Source organism: Ovis canadensis, chromosome 5, assembly GCF_042477335.2.
Source record: "Ovis canadensis isolate MfBH-ARS-UI-01 breed Bighorn chromosome 5, ARS-UI_OviCan_v2, whole genome shotgun sequence".
Classification (NCBI taxonomy): Eukaryota; Metazoa; Chordata; class Mammalia; order Artiodactyla; family Bovidae; genus Ovis; species Ovis canadensis.
In genome coordinates this window covers 37,377,385-37,395,311 of record NC_091249.1, presented here as the reverse complement: position 1 = coordinate 37,395,311, position 17,927 = coordinate 37,377,385, and the positions used below count along the sequence as shown (strand labels likewise).

Here is a 17,927-nt window from a genome sequence, read left to right as displayed (position 1 = left end):
TCAGTAAAGAAAGTTCTTTTGTTACGTATTTTGCCAGTACTTTCTCCCAGACCTTTCTTTCAGTCTGCTAGGTTTGTTTATATTTTGTCATACAACATTTCTACTTTTAATATGTCAGATTTGACAATATTGTCCAACATGAAGGCCGCATTTTGCTGCTTCTTTAAGAAGGCCTTTCCTTCTCCAAAGTTGAGTTTCAAGAAATTGTAAGTTGTAGAACATGCATAAATTATATCACTATTCATGTTAAAAAGAGCTTGCTATGCATTTTCTTATGGGTGTCTATATATGTGTGTATAAAGATATAAGAAGATATAGAAAGAACCAAATTAAACTGATAATACTGAATATATTTGCAGATAAGTGCTAGGATTGAGGATGGTAATCAAAGAGATCTTTAAACATAATATTGAAAACAATTTGATGAAGTCCTTGTGTATTGCTTATATAATTGAAGGTTAATTTCAGTTCAGCTCAGTCGTGCCCGACTCTGCAACCTCATGGACCGCAGCACGCCAGGCCTCCCTGTCCATCACCAACTCCTAGAGTTTACCCAAACTCATGTCTGTTGAGTTGTTGATGCCATCCAACCATCTCATCCTCTGTCATCCCCTTCTCCTGCCTTCAGTCTTTCCCAGCATCAGGGTCTTTTCGAATGAGTCAGCTCTTCGCATCAGGTGGCCAAAGTATTGGAGTTTCAGCTTCAACATCAGTCCTTCCAATGGACACTCAGGACTGATCTCCTTTAGGATGCCCTGGTTGGATCTCCTTGCAGGCAAGGGACTCTTGAGTCTTCTCCACCACCACAGTTCAAAAGCATCAATTCTTCAGTGCTCAGCTTTCTTTATAGTCCAACTCTCACATCCATACATGACCATTGGAAAAACCATAGCCTTGACTAGACGGACCTTTTTTGGCAAAGTAATATCTCTGCTTTTTAATATGCTGTCTAGGTTGGTCATAACTTTCCTTCCAAGGAGTAAGCGTCTTTTAGTTTCATGGCTGCAGTCACCATCTGCAGTGATTTTGGAGCCCAAGAAAATAAAGTCTGTCACTGTTTCCACTGTGTCCCCATCTATTTGCCATGAAGTGATGGGACCGGATGCCATGATCTTAGTTTTCTGAATGTTGAGCTTTAAACCAATTTTTTCACTCTCCTCTTTCACTTTCATCAAGAGGCTCTTCAGCTCCTCTTCACTTTCTGCCATAAGGGTGGTGTCATCTGCATATCTGAGGTTATTGACATTTCTCCCAGCAATCTTGATTCCAGCTTGTGCTTCATCCAGCCCAGCATTTCTCATGAATGGTTTCTGAAGGTCAGTGTATGTGTGTAATATATATATATTTAATATAATTAAATATATATTTATTTATTATGAGAACAGTGTAACCACAATTGTTTTTTTAGAGAGATGTGTTTTCATGTTTCCCCTACTTATAAACACTGTTGTAACTTGGTATATTGTTTTTATTACCAATTTGTTTCCCTATGAATTTTTGTGTTGTTTTCACAGTTCAAATTAAAGTGCATGTCCTTCTTTTACATTGTCACATCGACTCTGTAAAGCCATATTTAAAGAGGATATAGAATGCATTTTTCCTGAATATATCACAATTTAGCTAATTATTTCCTTAATAGTGGACTCAAATGGCTTCCATTTATTTTACAGATTTGAAAAAGTGCATATTATGTGGTTGCTGCCTTGCATACATCTTTAAGATTTTCCCTACTACAGTTATAATAATATGTCTTCCAAATATTTTTGTTTAATACTTTTTATAGGTTTGATTTTAATTAAAAAAAGCAAAAAGTCATATTTTGAGTGTGTTCAAAGAATACATTACCAGAACTGCAATTGCTGATTCCAGCACTGTAAGTTGTGTGTTTCTACAAGGATTTATTAGAGAGAACTAAGCTATTAGGCCACCAACAAATTCTGGTTGCTGAGGCTGACTATTTTAGCCAACTATGAGATATAATCTTAAATGCTTATTTTTTAAATTACTATTTGAAATGGTGAAATTGTGCCTGATCATTGTAATTTACATTTCTTTAATTACTAACCAGGAATGACTACTGTTCTACACCTGTGTCTCTGTTTATTTTCTTCCTTTGTGAATTATACATCTCACTTACTCATTTGGCTGTTAGGGTCTTAGCTATTCTCATTTACAGAATTGATGTGCTATAAGCACATTTTAAATATTTTCTCAATTCATTTGGTATTTTTAGTTTAATTTCAGTTCTAGACCTCCTTTCAGAGTTTGAATTACTTTTTTTTTTTTTCTTTTCAGTAAAATGCTTCATAGCTATCTTTTAAAAGTAACTGTTTAATCATTATGGATGAGAGTATTTGGGTAGATTTCTAACTATTTAAATGAGGGTATCTAAATAATATTAATATCAACCAGGAAAGAGGTTTCTAGAAGGATCAGACTTCTGAATGTAACTCTTTCTATACAAGAATTTTAATCAGTCTTTTAGGTAATAACATTAATATGATCCTCATTCAGTTTGGCAATGCTTAGAATCTTTAAGTAGTTGCCGATTTTTTGGTTTATAAAGTTAAAAATCCCAAAGTATTTTTAATGGCTTGGCTGCATATAACAATATAAAACTTACAAGAATAAATAAGTTCTACCATCAGTTTAAATTGAAACATTAGATGGAATAAACTGACATAATTCTTATACTGCATTGTAACCAAGATGGATGACAGAAGATGACAAATAATCCAATTACTATGGATTATTTGTTTCGAAAGAATTATACCCCAGTTACTTTTCTGTCTGTTCATAGTGAGTGCTCTCAAATATTTTATTTTTCTTCATATTTCAGTTTCCTTTAAAACTGCAGAGATTCCCTCAGCAGTGTTAAAGTTGCAAAATCCATAAATATATGTGATGAATTTTGAGATTGGATAATTTCCCCATTTATGCTAAATTTATATTGCATTTAGCATTAATGAAATAAGAAATTGAATGGTAGTTGTATCTAAATTCTTCTTCAAATTACAAAGAAATAAGTGTATATTTCAGAGTGAAAGTGAAAGTTGCTCGGTCCTGTCTGACTCTTTGTGACCCACAGATTTTCTAGGCCAGAATACTTTCCCTTCTCCAGGGGATCTTTCCAACCCAGGGATTGAACCCAGGTCTCCCGCATCGCAGATGAATTCTTTACCAAATGAGCTATCAGGGAAGCCTCATATTTCAGAGTGGTTAACTGCAAAGGACAAAGGATATGCAGTTGACAAAAATATTTACTTAGGTCTTCATCTTCTCTGTGGCAGCACTGGGAAGAGTTAACCATGCCCACCCTCCTTCTTACTATGTGCTTTTATCACTTGCCATCCAGGATTCCATAACTCTGCTTTCTCTCAGGCTGCTTCATTGACTATTCCTATTCTCCTTGCCATCTTTACACTCATATGCCCTAGGGCTCAGTCCTGGGCCTTTTGTGTTTTTTACGTATACCTTTTTGTTGATCTTACTCATTCTCAAGGTTTAAATGCCAACTATACGTCAGCGACTTAGCAGCAGCAGCAGCATACATCAGTGACTCCAAAATAAGTAACTTTAGTTCAGACCACTCTGTTCAGCTCCAAATTCAGCATGTTCTAAACTATTGATTCCATCCCCTCCACCCAGCCCTCCCGTCCTGTTCTCTCCACTTTATCTTATTAATGGTCACACATGTAGTTCTATTTGCACACGTGCCCAGTTGTGTCTGATTCTGCGACCCCATGGACTGTAGCCTGCCAGGCTCCTCTGTCCATGGAATTTTCCAGGCAAGAATACTGGAATGGGTTGCCAGTTCCTACTCCAGTGTAGTTCCATCTGGCAAAGGTCAAAATCATACTGTGGTTCTGAATTCCTCTCTTTCAAACTTCACATAAAAATATTGTATTTTATGTTCACTCTACCTTCAGAATTTATCCTGAATCTGATCAACTTCATTGCCATTAGTACCATCCTAGCTGGAGCCACCAATCAGTAGCCTTTCTCCCTCTCTAGTCTATCCTCAATTCAGCCACCAGAATGAACCCTTTTAAATAGGTCCACGTGTGTTCACTGATACACTTGTAATAGCAAGACACATGAAGTGAAAATTTAAAACATGAATGCAAAAGATTGCGTTGTCTTCAGTGTAGCAGTCGTCTCTGAGCAGTAAGAGAAAGGGATTTGTCTTGGGAAGGTGTGTAGGTCCACTTCAACCAAATCAATGAATTGTTAGTTTTTTAGAAATGATCTACAGCAAATAAATGTTAACATCTTAAATACTCAGAGTAGATGACTGGGTACTCTATATCCTATACATTTCTGAAAATTTGAAGTATTTCCTAATAATGATAAAATTAATAAATGGAAACACTTTCCATCCTATTATCCTATACCAGTCTGTGCCAGGCTTTTAATGTAACTTGCAATCTATTTCAGCTCATCCTCTGTGCTAAGGATATGTTTCATTTAATATTCCCTTTCATACTTTAAAAAAGGTCAACCATAAGAGTGGACATTATAAACTAAAGAATCACCAAGTAAAATGAAAAGAATGAAAAAGGTAGGGAGCCCACTTCATATCAGAAATATGTAACCGTTAGAGTTACATGTTATAGTAACTGAACACATATTTGTCTTTTATATAGAATGTATAAAAAGGTCTTAGAAAGCAGAATCAGGATGCATGGTTTAAAGGAGCTTTGCAGAAGCCTTCTGGCCCTTCTGTAAAAACCTGAGAGTTATCTCTGTCCAACAGAGGCCTAGGTTGCTTCAGAATGGTGATTGTTTATATTCATGATTGAAATGCATAAGTAGAATATCAAGTATTAGTGATGCTGATTGATTTCTTCTCTGGGTGGGGTTTGGAACAAACTGACCCTCAATTTCTTATCTGGATATGCTCTCATTTATACTGTGATGCTCAGACTTAATATTTTTGATGTGGTCTGATATGTGTAGAATGCAATGGGCTTCCCAATTTATACCTGATTATTTCACCTCTTCAGGTATATGACTTCCCAAGGTAATCTCTAGTAAACCAACCTGATGTTACATGAGTTTCTTGAGCCTCTTTAGTCACGGATGGGACATATATGAAAGAGTGAGTAAAGGAAGAAAGGAAAAGTGTGTTCTTCCTACTCTCCCTGATCAGACATTTGTGTTTGAGGATCTTGCTTGTAGTTAAGAAGCAGGCCATGCGAGGAAGAACTTTTGTGGTCCAATATTTAATGCTTCCCTGTAGCTCAGCTGGTAAAGAATCTGCCTGCAATGCGTGAGACCTCGGTTTGATCCCTGGGTTGGGAAGATCCCCTGGAGAAGGGAAAGGCTACCCACTCCAGTATTCTGGCCTAGAGAATTCCATGGACTATATAGTCCATGGGGTCACAAAGAGTCGGACACGACTGAGCGACTTTCACTTCACTTAAGGGAAAAAAACAACAAGGTAATTTCTTGGATATTACTTAATGCCGTCAGAATAGGGCAAGGGGAGACTATTTAAATTATCCAAGGGTCCTACATGGAAAAAAAAGATCCCATGTTTTGCCAGTGGGGTTGCATGTGAGAAATAGGACTTAACATCTATAGTAAGTAAACCACTTAATTATTATAAAAGAGACTTAATTTTGTCTGTTTTAAAATGACCGTTTTGTACCCTGCTGTGTTTCCAGCATCTAGCACAAGAGCTGACATAGTGTGTGCTCAGTAAATATTGTTGAACATATGAATTATTGTATTTATTTGACCTTTCACTGAATCTGGAAAATAAGTTGCAGCACATTTTCCATGTCTCTGAGTACCCGTGCTATGGTCCTTGAGTAGTTTGCTCCACTAATCTTGTTTCCATGGTGAAGTGAGTTCGTATCTACTCTCTCGGGGGATGTAGGAGGTTGGCAGCATCTCTGTTAATTGTGAGGTCACCAGTAAGACCTGGCAGTGATGAGTACTTCCCCAAATCGCAGCTGTGCAGCTTTCTCAGTGGTCTCATTCAGTTCCACTTCAAGCACATAACTGGGCTGGAATTGCATGAGATTTAAGTGCTGCGAGTGCTCATCACTGTGGTGAGGGCTCTGAGCAATCGCCCAGTGACTAACCCTTTAAGCACGAGGTGCACGGCTGAATGTGTACCAGCTCAGTAAGTGCCAGGGTAGGTGGCAAGTTGGAAGCGACCTTTTCCTTAAAAAAAAAAAAAAAAAACGCAGGTCAGGCAAAGTTAGTTAATACATTTAAACTCTCCAATGACTCGACAAAGTGGAACATGTAGAATTCTCTCATTTGCATTGGAAGGAAGTCACATTGTTATGACTGTGAGAACCCTGATTGATACAGGCAGGAGAGTGTTCTTTGGCTCCGTTCTTGTTGAATTTAGCAGCAACATGAACTCGTGTGTTTGACCATCTTGTGCAGGACGACTCGTTTTTAACCTGAACACTATGGGTTAGACAGGGCAAGCGCATCTTCAGCGTGAACCAAGTAAGAACTTATTCCTGTCTTTTCTTCAAAGCCTCTTCTAGAAACAGTTAATTCTGATTTTAAAAAGTCAACCGTACAAGCTCCTACTTTTCCTTTAACCTTCCTAGTCCTTCCTCCTCAGTGTCCTTTACTGATTGTTACTCTCCTCAGTGGTAGGATTCTCAGGTTTGGTCTTAAGCTCTCTACCGTTCTCCCTCTTTATTCTCTTTCTGGATAACATCACTCATCACCATGAAATGAAATACTATCTTTATGTTGGCAGTACACAGATGCATTTCTCTAGGTTAAAGGCTCTCTACAAAGCTGCATATATCATCTGTCTATTTTGATTCCTCTGCTAGGGTGTTTCACAGTTATATGAAACTTAAGACAGCCTCATCAGAAACTTTGATTATCTGCCCCCAAAATCTATTTCATCTCAGTATTTGACATTTTTATCTCAATTACAAACATTTATCTCCCTTTCTTGAGTACCTAAGACAGACACTCTGGAGTCATCTTTAATTCTCCGTGTTATTGTCCCTCTATGCAACAACATTGGAAACCATTAACAGATTGAAGTGGTAGCTCTCTGGTTTGCATGTGGAACCACAGTTAGTCTCAAATGTGTTTACTTTGCGTCCACATTCTTAGTTTGGACACATGTGTTGCTGTCTTGGTCTAGCCATCGTGATCTTGCACGTGAGCTAGCATAACTGGCTTCAGACTGATCTCCCTCATTCAGCTCTTGTCACCCTGCAATCTGCTTTTCAAAGAACAAGAATGACTTTCTTCCAAATGTAACAGATTATGCCATGCACTGTCTGTTGCTTCCAATTACACTTCAGATGCCATCTAAATGTGTCTTATGTTCTTTAGAGCTCTACATAAACCATGCCCTCCTAACCCCATCTGTTCTGTATTTGCTGCTACAATTATTTATCTGTGACCCCCACCACTGCTTCTGACTCCACATCACTTCTTTAACTGTGTCCTAGCATATCTATAGGTATTTCTCACATAGACTTTACACTGATGCCACCATTATTTATTGCTTTGGTCACTGCAGTGACTTCCCAACAAGAACCCTCCCAATTCAACCTCTCTTCAATTAAAATGTGATGTAAGCCATTCATGTACATCGTTTGAAAAGTCAATACAGTTATAAAAATTACAGTGCAAAAAATACATTTTCTTGCTCCCTCCTTGACTTCTGTCCTTAAGGAGCAATTGCCTTTCTTTTAGTATTAACACTTACTTTGCTTTTATATTGCTAAGTAATAGAGTCGTTTTGTTTATCCTTTATTTCTCATTTTTAAAGTGTGATGTAAACACAACACACAAATATATGTGGTTATAAATAATCATTTAAAATTGTACGCTTTTATACAACTTGAAGTTGATATATTGAGTTCCTCCTTCCTATTTTCCAGAGTTATAGCCTTGGTAAATGGCCTCCTTCACCTAAAATACCACTGTTCTCTCAATTGCATTGTTTTCTATGGCTGGCTCCCTCAGTTCTTGCCTCAAATGTGATCTCCTTAGATAGGTTTTATTGGAGTACCCTCTCTGGCATCTTAACCTCTGCTATATTTCTTTCAGATCCCTGTTTGCTTTTTTAATGATCTTTTCCTACTTTAGAATATCTTAAGTACATTTTTCTGAATAGTTCACTTTTTCCTGCCTTTTATGCACAATATATAAGGTCTGTGAAGACAGAGATTAAATCTGTTTTCATCTTTGAATCCTCAGTGCCTTGCCTCTTGGCATATTGTGGAGATTCAGTCAGTACATTTATAATGAAAATCAAATAACCACCAGAAAATGCAGCAAAACAAAATAGCTTTTGGCTGGACTGGTTGATAAACTTAGAAGTAGATTTAAAACTGAATTTGCTCTCTTTTTCTCAGCTTGTTGTTTTCTTATTCTAAGAATGCATAGACACCCTAGTGGATTAATGAAAAAAATATAACTAACCAGAGATTATATTACAGTGAATGGAATATTAAAAAAAAAGTATATAGAAATCAAGTTTTTCTTGATATGAGCAAAAATTCTCCTATAAAATGAGAAAGTAACCATTATAATAACCAAAAAATCAATTAGTTTTGGATAATGAAACACTAGGATGGGGTATTCATTTTCAGCTCTACCAGTTTTTACCACTTCCTTTTTGCTTCTTCAGCATAGAACAGCTTCTATTTATTATCATTCTGTGATGTTGTTTATAATGACATTGCAATGTTGTTGATAAAAGGGACATTTTTGAAATTGTTCTTAAATCCATATTTCTGTCAAATGTTGGGGAGAAGTTAAAAGAAGACAATGGTTTTCAAGAAAATAGAGGAAGCATTGTAAGAGTAAGATCTATTCTTCTTTAATGAAGTATAATTGTCATGTAGATAAAATAATACTGTTGACAGAGCATAACCCGGAAGGCCATCATGAGGTGCCCCATAATAAAATGGGACAGGGTCTAAGAAAAGATAGGTGGCCTAAAAACAAAAGTAGAATTTTATCAGGGTTTATTTCTGAATGTGTACCAAATAAGGGACACTGCTATGGATCAATGCCCTGCGTCCCTTTCTAATTATAATTTCCCATGTATCACTTAGCTGCAGCCGCGCTAGTTCTGCTTTTCCTTAAAGTGTCTAAATTTGTTCCCATCTCAAGGATTTGTTTCTCTCTTTGCCTTGAAAGCTCTTTGCCTTACATCTTGGCCTGACTATCTCTGATACGCTAGATTTCTGCTTAGATATCACCTCCCCTGAAAGGCCATCCCCACATCACTGTCTCTTACCTCTTTGTAACATTTGTCGCCTGAGTTCATATTATGCATATATAAGTGTTTATTGAATAAACAGGATTCAAGGAATATCATAGTGAAACGAGCAGTTTGCCTTTTGATTGTTCATATCTGTTTTTCTGGTCTGCTGGTGGTGTTTACTCTTGGGTTGTGAGAAGTCCCATGGTGAATTTAGTCACAGAAAGTCTCTGGTAATTAAAAATATTTGTCCCATAATCATCAAACCATCCAAATTCATGTAAATTTCAAATTTATCTGAGATGTATGCTCTCCACATTCAGGCTTTCTGAGAGCTCGTCATTTGCAGTGAGGAATGGGGACGTGGAGTTAGAGTCCTCATTCTCTCCCATGTAGAACTGTAATTTCTCCTGCTCAGCACGCTGGGTTCCTCTACATCCCCTGGGACTGAAGCTGTGAGGGGAAGGAGAATGGAATCACAGATGGTGTGACTGAGCTTTATGATGGATGCTTAAGGTGGACACCCTCTTTCTCTGTCACAGTCCATAGTCATTGGTTCTTAGGAGGCTTTCCTCCTCAGAGCTGCCCCTGAGGCCCTGAGGGCAGGGGCTTACTTGTTCACTCTCTTGTTTCACTTACTTGTTCTTTGAGGAGAATTAGTTCATCTTTTCCGAATGGTCACTTTCAGCCCCTGCTTTCTTCTTTAGGTAGCTCGTGGGATACTTCCAAGCTATATCGTCCCTTGGTTTTTGTTGTGAAATAGAACACAGACATAAATAAGTGCACACAGCATCAATGTAAAGCTTATTAACAAATGGTAATGGAGAAATTGGAAGTGTAAGTTTGACCTGGTTGAACAAATAACACATTGTCTCCGCACTTGGGGTATGAATTGGTAATGGGCTTGTCAGTCTTGTTCACTGCTGTATAGCTCTGGCTGTTCAAAGTTCATTCATACTCATAAGCATTTTATTGAGTAGAGGGTTGAGTGAATGAATAGCTAATAAGATTGTGATATATTTAGAACATAAGTTACTATTCGGCAATAAAAACCAACTTATAAAGACTATGTAATACTATTAGGGTTTTGGTACGACATTATGGAAATACCTAAACAAACTTTTGGGCCAATCCAATATTAAATAAAATAGTTACTAAGCTTTCTTAGATGGGAAAATAAAGTAGAACATAAAACTTTAGCATATGTATACGTGTGTATAGGTATACACATGTACGTCCACAGATACAGAGACACTTATGTGTATATGTTAATAGACCAGAAAGAAACATATACATACATATTAATATATATATACACACTTCTGTATGATGAAATTTGAGATGATTGTTTTCTTTTTTCAACTATATTTTTAAAAATATTCTATTTAAAAGTTCTGATTTTTATGATCAGAAAACATTTTAAGAAAAAGAAAAGAGAATTGAGAGAAAGGAAGGAGGAAAGAAAAACAAAAACCTTGAACTGTTCTCCCAAATCTGCCGTGGGAGAGAGATTGAGTTTCCACCATTGGAGAAGGCCTGGAGATGAAAACCTCCATGCACTCAGAAAGCCAATGTGCCTTTGACAGCCCACGTGCCTGTCACATAAAACACCTCAAGATACAAGCTCAAAGCCTAATGTCTTCTGCTTTGTGAGGGATGGGGCCTGTCCTTGCTCTTTTTTCCTGTATTTTTAAATTGAAGGTTAATTGCTTTTACAGAATTTTGTTGTTTTCTGTCAAACATCAACATGAATTAGCCATAGGTGTACATATGTCCCCTCCCTCTTGAGCCTCCCTCCCTATCCCAACCCTCTAGGTTGATACAGCGCCTCTGTTTGAGTTCCCTGAGAGGTACAGCAAATTCCCATTGGCTATCTATTTTACATATGATAATGTAAGTCTCCATGTTACTCTCTCCATGCATCTCGCCTTCTCCTCCCCTCTCCCCATGTCCATAAGTCTGTTCTCTTTGTCTGTTTCTCCATTGCTGCCCTGCAAATAAAATTTTCAGTACCATTTTTCTAGATTCTGTATATGTGTGTTAGTATATGATACTTATCTTTCTCTTTCTGACTTACTTCACTCTGTATAATAAGCTCTAGGTTCATCTACCTCATTAGAACTGACTCAAATGTGTTTCTTTTTATGGCTGAGTAATATTCCATCATGTACATGTACCACAACTTCTTTATCCATGAGGCTTCCCTGATAGCTCAGTTGGTAAAGAATCCATCTGCAATGCAGGAGACCCTGATTCAATTCCTGGGTCGGGAAGATCCCCTGGTGAAGGGATAGGCTACCCACTCCAGTATTCTTGGGCTTCCCTTGTGACTCTGCTGGTAAAGAATCCCTCTGCAATGCGGGAGACCTGGGTTTGATCCCTGGGTTGGGAAGATCCCCTGGAGAAGGGAAATGCTACCCACTCCAGTATTCTGGCCTAGAGAATCCCATGGACTGTATGGAATTCCATCAGGTTGTAAAGAGACAGGACTGAGCAACTTTTAGTTTCACTTTTCTTTATCCATTCATTTGTCGATGGACATCTAGGTTGCTTCCATGTCCTAGCTATTGTAAATAGTGCTGCAATGAACATTGGGGTACTTGTGTCTTTTTCAATTTTGGTTTTCTCTGGGTATATGCCTAGGAGTGGGATTGCTGGATCATATGGTGGTTTTATTCTTAGTTTTTTAAGGAATCGCCATACTCTCTTCCATAGTGGCTGTACCAATTTACATTCCTACCAACAGTGCAAGAGGTTCCCTCTTCTTCACACTGTCTTCAGTATTTATTATTCGTAGACTTTTGATGATGACCTGTCTGACTGGGTGAGATGATACCGCATTGTAGTTTTGATTTGCATTTCTCTAATAATGAGCGATGTTGAGCATTTTTTCATGTGTTTGTTAGCCATCTGTATGTCTTCTCTGGAGAAATGTCTGTTTAGGTCTTTTCCCCACTCTTTGATTGGGCTGTTTGTTTTTCTGATACTGAGTTTTATGAACTGCTAGTATATTTTGGAAATTAAAGTGGGACCTAATTAAATGTAAAAGCTTTTGCATAGCAAAGGAAAGTAGAAACAAGGTGAAACCCTCAGAATGGGAGCAAATAATAACAAAGGAAACAACTGGCCTTGCTCTTGATATCAGATTTTGAACACCTACCATGTGTGAGATGTTGTGCCTGACATCAAATGCTCAGTGCAGGTTTTTAAAAGACGAGAGTTATTTGGAACAACAATCCAAGCAGGTCTTGCCTTTTCAGATAGCTTCACAGAAGAGGCAGCACATGCTGCAAGCCAGGAGGTCTTTGCTTTGAACCCTGTCCTCACCATGCACTCATGCACAGGAAGTCTTTTTGAAGCTTGGCTTTTTCAACTGCAAAATGGGTGACATTAGCAGAGTTATCCCAAGCTGGCTGTTTGATTAAATGAAATAATGTACATATAGCATCTGGCATACTGGCATGTTATTTTCTTCTATTCTTGTTTTCTTGTAAACATTTCAAAGTAATTTTGAAAAGGGAAGAGGAAAGGACTATATAGTTTTTTTTTTTTTAGCCTGGCTACCTAGAAAAGTGTCATGTAGAGAAGTACAGACTTAAAGAGGAGGTGCTAGTTTTGGGGGGAATTATAATGCATCTAAAGTGAGATGAGGAGTAAGAGACAAGGAGAAAGGATCTTGAATAGAAGCGGTGGATCTGGAAGGAGGATTTGAGAGTCATTTCCCTGGGGACTTATAAATTCATTGGAAGTGATAAATGCAGAGAAACAAGAACTGCCTTGTGGGTGAGGAAAAGGACCTGTTTAAGGAAACAGAAACAGTTGCTAGAGAAGAAGATAAGTGGAGCCATGGAATATTCTTGGAGGAGAAAGGTGGTCAAGGGTCAAATGCCCGAGGGAGGAGAATAAAAGGAAGGACACTGTGGGTGGCCTCAGAGCAGTTTTCCAGTCCAGCGGGGGAAGCGAGAATGCCGGTGGAAATATAAGGAGAATGTAGGTGGCGAGCAAATTCAGTGCTGTATTAAAATCAATTTGGAAATTGGGAGGCTTTAGCTTCTATCCTTGACATTCCCATGAACTCTCTGTGTGATTTTGGGCAAGTCATACAAGATTTCTAAGCCTTGGTTTTCTTGATTTTAAAAATCCAGATGGCCGGATGAGTCTAAGTTTCCCTCTACCATTGTTGTTTCATGATTCTTTTTGAAGCCCTTTGGCAGGGAAAGTAAATGGAATGATGTTAACAATGTGGTCACATGAAAACTTTTCCTAAAGATAAAACTTGGACACACAGGAAAGTAACACTGGAAATGCCAAGAGGGAAGAAATCACATTGAAATTTTGCCTCAGAGGGAGTCACAGGTAGAGTGTGGCTCTGAGCAACAAATGTATCTATTTTCTTTTCTCTCAAAAGTGAAGAATACATTGAATGAAGTTAACATTCTGTGAGCACCTGCTCTGTACCAGGCCCTGTGCATCGAAGGCATGGTGACGAGCGCTGCGCCCCAAGCCCTCCCTGGAATAGCTCATGGTCTCATCAGACAGACATGCAAGCAGCGTTCAAAGGGCGCCTAAGTGCAAGAATGGAAAAGGTGGACAGAGGAGGTGGTGGTTACTTTGGAGAGGGGACAGGTTCAGCTTGAATTTGAAGAAATAATTTTCCACACCAACAGTGACTTTTCTGGGAAGAGAAACCAGCAAATGCAGTGTACTAAGATGTGAGTGTGCAGCTAAAAGTTATTCTGAAATATGTTAAAATGTAAAGTTTGTTCACACAGTAAAATTTGTCTATAGTGGTTATATGTGAAATTTCAGTGGAGAGGCAGGCAAGAGTTCATCATGACTTAGATATAACTTATATATCTTCATTTGGAGTTGATCCTCACAGTCATAAAGGAAAAACTGAAAAGATCGAGTCAGGAGAGTATTTTAGTATGATACGGTAAAAAGATAGATATGGGATCAGAAGTGTGTTTTCCTACAGATTTATGTGTTATGTATAGAAAGAGTTGGATATGACTGAAGCGACTGATTATGTATGCACATAAAATACATAAATACATAAAATACATAAAAGCTCGAAAAACTACTCCCACTTACAATAATATTGAAAATGATGTTTCATTTGAATAAAGCATAAAAAAAGAACTTACAGTATTTAATTTATGTCAATCCCTATGTGATGCTTATGTTTTCAACTATGTATTTTATTTACTTAGTGAGATATATGCTATAACATTACCATACAAGAGAATATTTTAGAAAATATAGCCAGCTTATGTAGAATTCACATCATGTAGCGTATAAGACATTTGTGTGAAATGTTGTTATAAGCAGTGTGCTGATGCCAGATCCCTTTCAGCAACTGCTGTTTAGAAGGCAAACACTTATGCTTCTTCCAGTAGCTCAGGGATTCTCTAACATACTTTACAGTCAGATAATAAACTAATCATTTTCAAACCTTCATTGACTTTCTTTTTCTGTCAAGAACTTTGTCATTTGATGTTTTCAATTTTATTGGTTCATCTTATTTTGGGGCTACATTTACCTGTTTCTTTACTCAAATCTTCCCTGATAGCTTCTCTGATAGCTCAATTGGTAAAGAATCTGCCTGCAATGCAGGAGATGCTGCTTTGATTCCTGGGTTGGGAATATTTCCTGGAGAAGGTAAAGGCTACCCACCTCAGTATTCTTGGGCTTTCCTTGTGGCTCAGCTGATAAAGAATCCACCTGCAATGCAGGAGACTTACGTTCGATTCCTGGGTTGGGAAGATTTCCTGGAGAAGATAAAAGCTACCCACTCCAGTATTCTGGCTTGGAGAATTCCATGGACTCTGTAGTCCATGGGGTTGCAGAGTTGGATGCAACTGAGTGAGTTTCACTTTCACTTTCTACTCAAGTCGGACATCTTTTTTTTAAAATATACTTTATTTGTTAAATTAATTTTTATTGGAGTATAGTTGTTTTACAGTGTTGTGTGTTAGTTCTACAACTCAGCAAAATCAATCAGTTATATGTATACATATATCCTTTCTTAGAAAGGATACCTGATAAGTAGGAAGCCAGGCATCTTTTTAAACAAGTTTCCTGGATTTCGCATCTTCTTTGCCTTTCTGCTAATGCCTCTTCCCATAAGAAGTAACTTTTATCCAAATTATACTATCCCTCCAGATAGCAGAGTCTTCACATAGCCTGAAATTATAATGGTCTACCACAGACAGTATTTACTTCTTGTGATGTGCTGTGTGTTTTTAAAAATAGGATATTATTAAAGATTCTTACCGTATGTAGTTTTAGCCCTCAGATATATACCTTCAACTAGTCAACTGAAAGTTCACGTAGAAAACTGAGGTCCTGGAAAAAAAAAAATTCCAAAAAAGGAGAATGGAAAAAATAAAAAGAGGACTTGAGGTAATTCTATTAGTAGTGCATCAGCTGCTTAAGTGAATAGGAATTAAGGTAGGGGGAGTGAAGTAGTTAACCTACTAAGAGTAGCAACTTTAAATTTTTAGTTATTTTTATTTATGCTTACAGTACTACTTTAGAATCTGTTCATCTATTTAATAGACTGTAGTTGATTTGAATTTGAACAACTGAAACATTTGCATTAGGTGAATTGAAGCAATGATATATAAAAATCCATGCACATTTGTCAGGTCAAATTTCACGTGATTAGGAATTGGTGGCCATGATAATACACTTATATGCAGATTAATGTAAATGGCTATTTTAAAAAACACAGAAGCATCTAAATGGAGAGATAGTAAAATTTCAGAACCAGTAAGACAAGAAACGGCTGGTAATTTATTTTCAAATAAGCAGTGGTCAGTTTGCAAAACACTGAAATGTTTGCTAAAATGTCAAATCAAGTAATGGCACTCAATACAATAGGAGAGGAGCCATTGTATGAGAAGATACACATAACGACAGATAAGGCAGTTAAATTTAACTAATTTCATTACCAAATGTTTGCGTGAAATGCCTCAACATTGTTCACATCATTTTGAAAAATCTAAGAAGAGGAATCTTGGAGAAAATACTTATATAGTTCACATTTATTTTGGAGAATGTATTGTGCCATTTTAATGCACTACTAATTTTCTTTCCTTCTAAAATTAAACTTAATTAAATTAAGTTTCTCATACTTACATGATAGTAATAGGTTATGAACCCGAATAATCTTAAGTCTAGAATCTGTTCTTGATGTTATTACATTTTATATGATAGTATGCAATTAAATTTTATAGGATTTGTTATTATAACCCTTCCCATGCTTATAACCTGTTGAAAGAATATATCAGATTACAAATTTATGATTTAGGGAAACTAAGCATCATAGCAGTTATTATTTTAGTCATTAGCTACACTGTCAGTTTTATTTGTGGCTTTGGATACTGACTGAATCTCAGAATCACACTTATTCAAACAAGAGAGACATATTTCTGTGTTTTCATAATCTCAATTGATGATAATATGACACCACTTATCCCCAGTCCGACTTCCCTGGTGGTTCAGTTGGTAAAGGATCCGCCTGCAATGTGAGAGACTTGGATTCAATCCCTGGGTTGGGAAGATCCCCTGGAGGAAAGCATGGCGATCCATTCCAGTACTCTTGCCTGAAGAATCCCCATGGAGAGGAGCCTGGTGGGCTGCAGTCTGTGGGGTCGCAAAGAGTTGGACATGACTGAACGACTAAGCACGCGTTCTATCCTCAATCCATATGTAGATGTACTATATCTTTAATGATTATTATTTAAATTTAAAAACATTTGATATTCTCTCTTATTCCCATCAAACTTGACTCTAGGGAAAATTTTGTGTGTTTCATGTTTCTAATTAAAATGGAAGCTGATTTCATATTGGAGAGAATGAAAACATGGATGGAGAATAAAATAACTCATTGGAAGTTAAACTTAACAGAAATGTCCCAAATACATGTATGCCTGATATGTTAAAAGACTCATTAGCATAGAAATTTTTTGCATTATCCCCGCCCACAAGTGATGTATGCATGTGCATGTGTGTGAACAGGAGACGGAGAGATAGAAACTGAGAAAGAGACAGGGAATGGAAGGAAGGAAGAGAGGCGGAGGGGACACATAGAGGGGATGGAACTGCTGTTCCAGCAGTTAAGGCTTTTATTAGTGATACAAAGCTTCAATAAAGCGAAATTGGTAAGGAGTTTTAGATTTTATTCTTCAGGTATCTTATAATGTCAGTTCTGTACAAAATAAAATGTGATAGCATATTGCCACTTAGTCTTTCCATATACAAGTTGCAGTACGCTTCAAACAAAATAAAAGGCCTTTTTTTCTTAAGAAAAGCTTTTGGCCTAAATTTAAAAAAAATATACAATGTGGAACAATGACTATATCTGAAGAAATAATTATATTATGATGCTAATTATATGTGAAACAAAATGAACTGTATATAATTTTTATAAAATTAATACAAAATGGTATTTGAAAACTTTAATATTACCATATCATGTATGAATAATGTAGGTTCTAGGGGATTATTTCTTCAAAATTGTTTACTAATAAGTTAACAGTACAAGTGATCAAGTATGCATTTTATATATTAATATATATTATAGTAGACTAAAATAATAAAAATTGGAAAGATCAAGTCATGTTTTCTTCCATGTAAAATATTTTCCTAGTTATAACTTAACTTTATATTCTAAAATAGAAAGGGAAGAAATGACTAGGCTTAGCTT

At 37.0% G+C, this 17,927-nt stretch overlaps 1 protein-coding gene across 1 annotated transcript in view; it reads left to right on the top strand.

Moving 5' to 3' along the window:
* Positions 1-17,927, top strand: part of ADAMTS19 (ADAM metallopeptidase with thrombospondin type 1 motif 19) — a 262,774-nt gene that overhangs the window by 34,894 nt on the left and 209,953 nt on the right. The gene's annotated exons all lie outside the window — the stretch shown is intronic.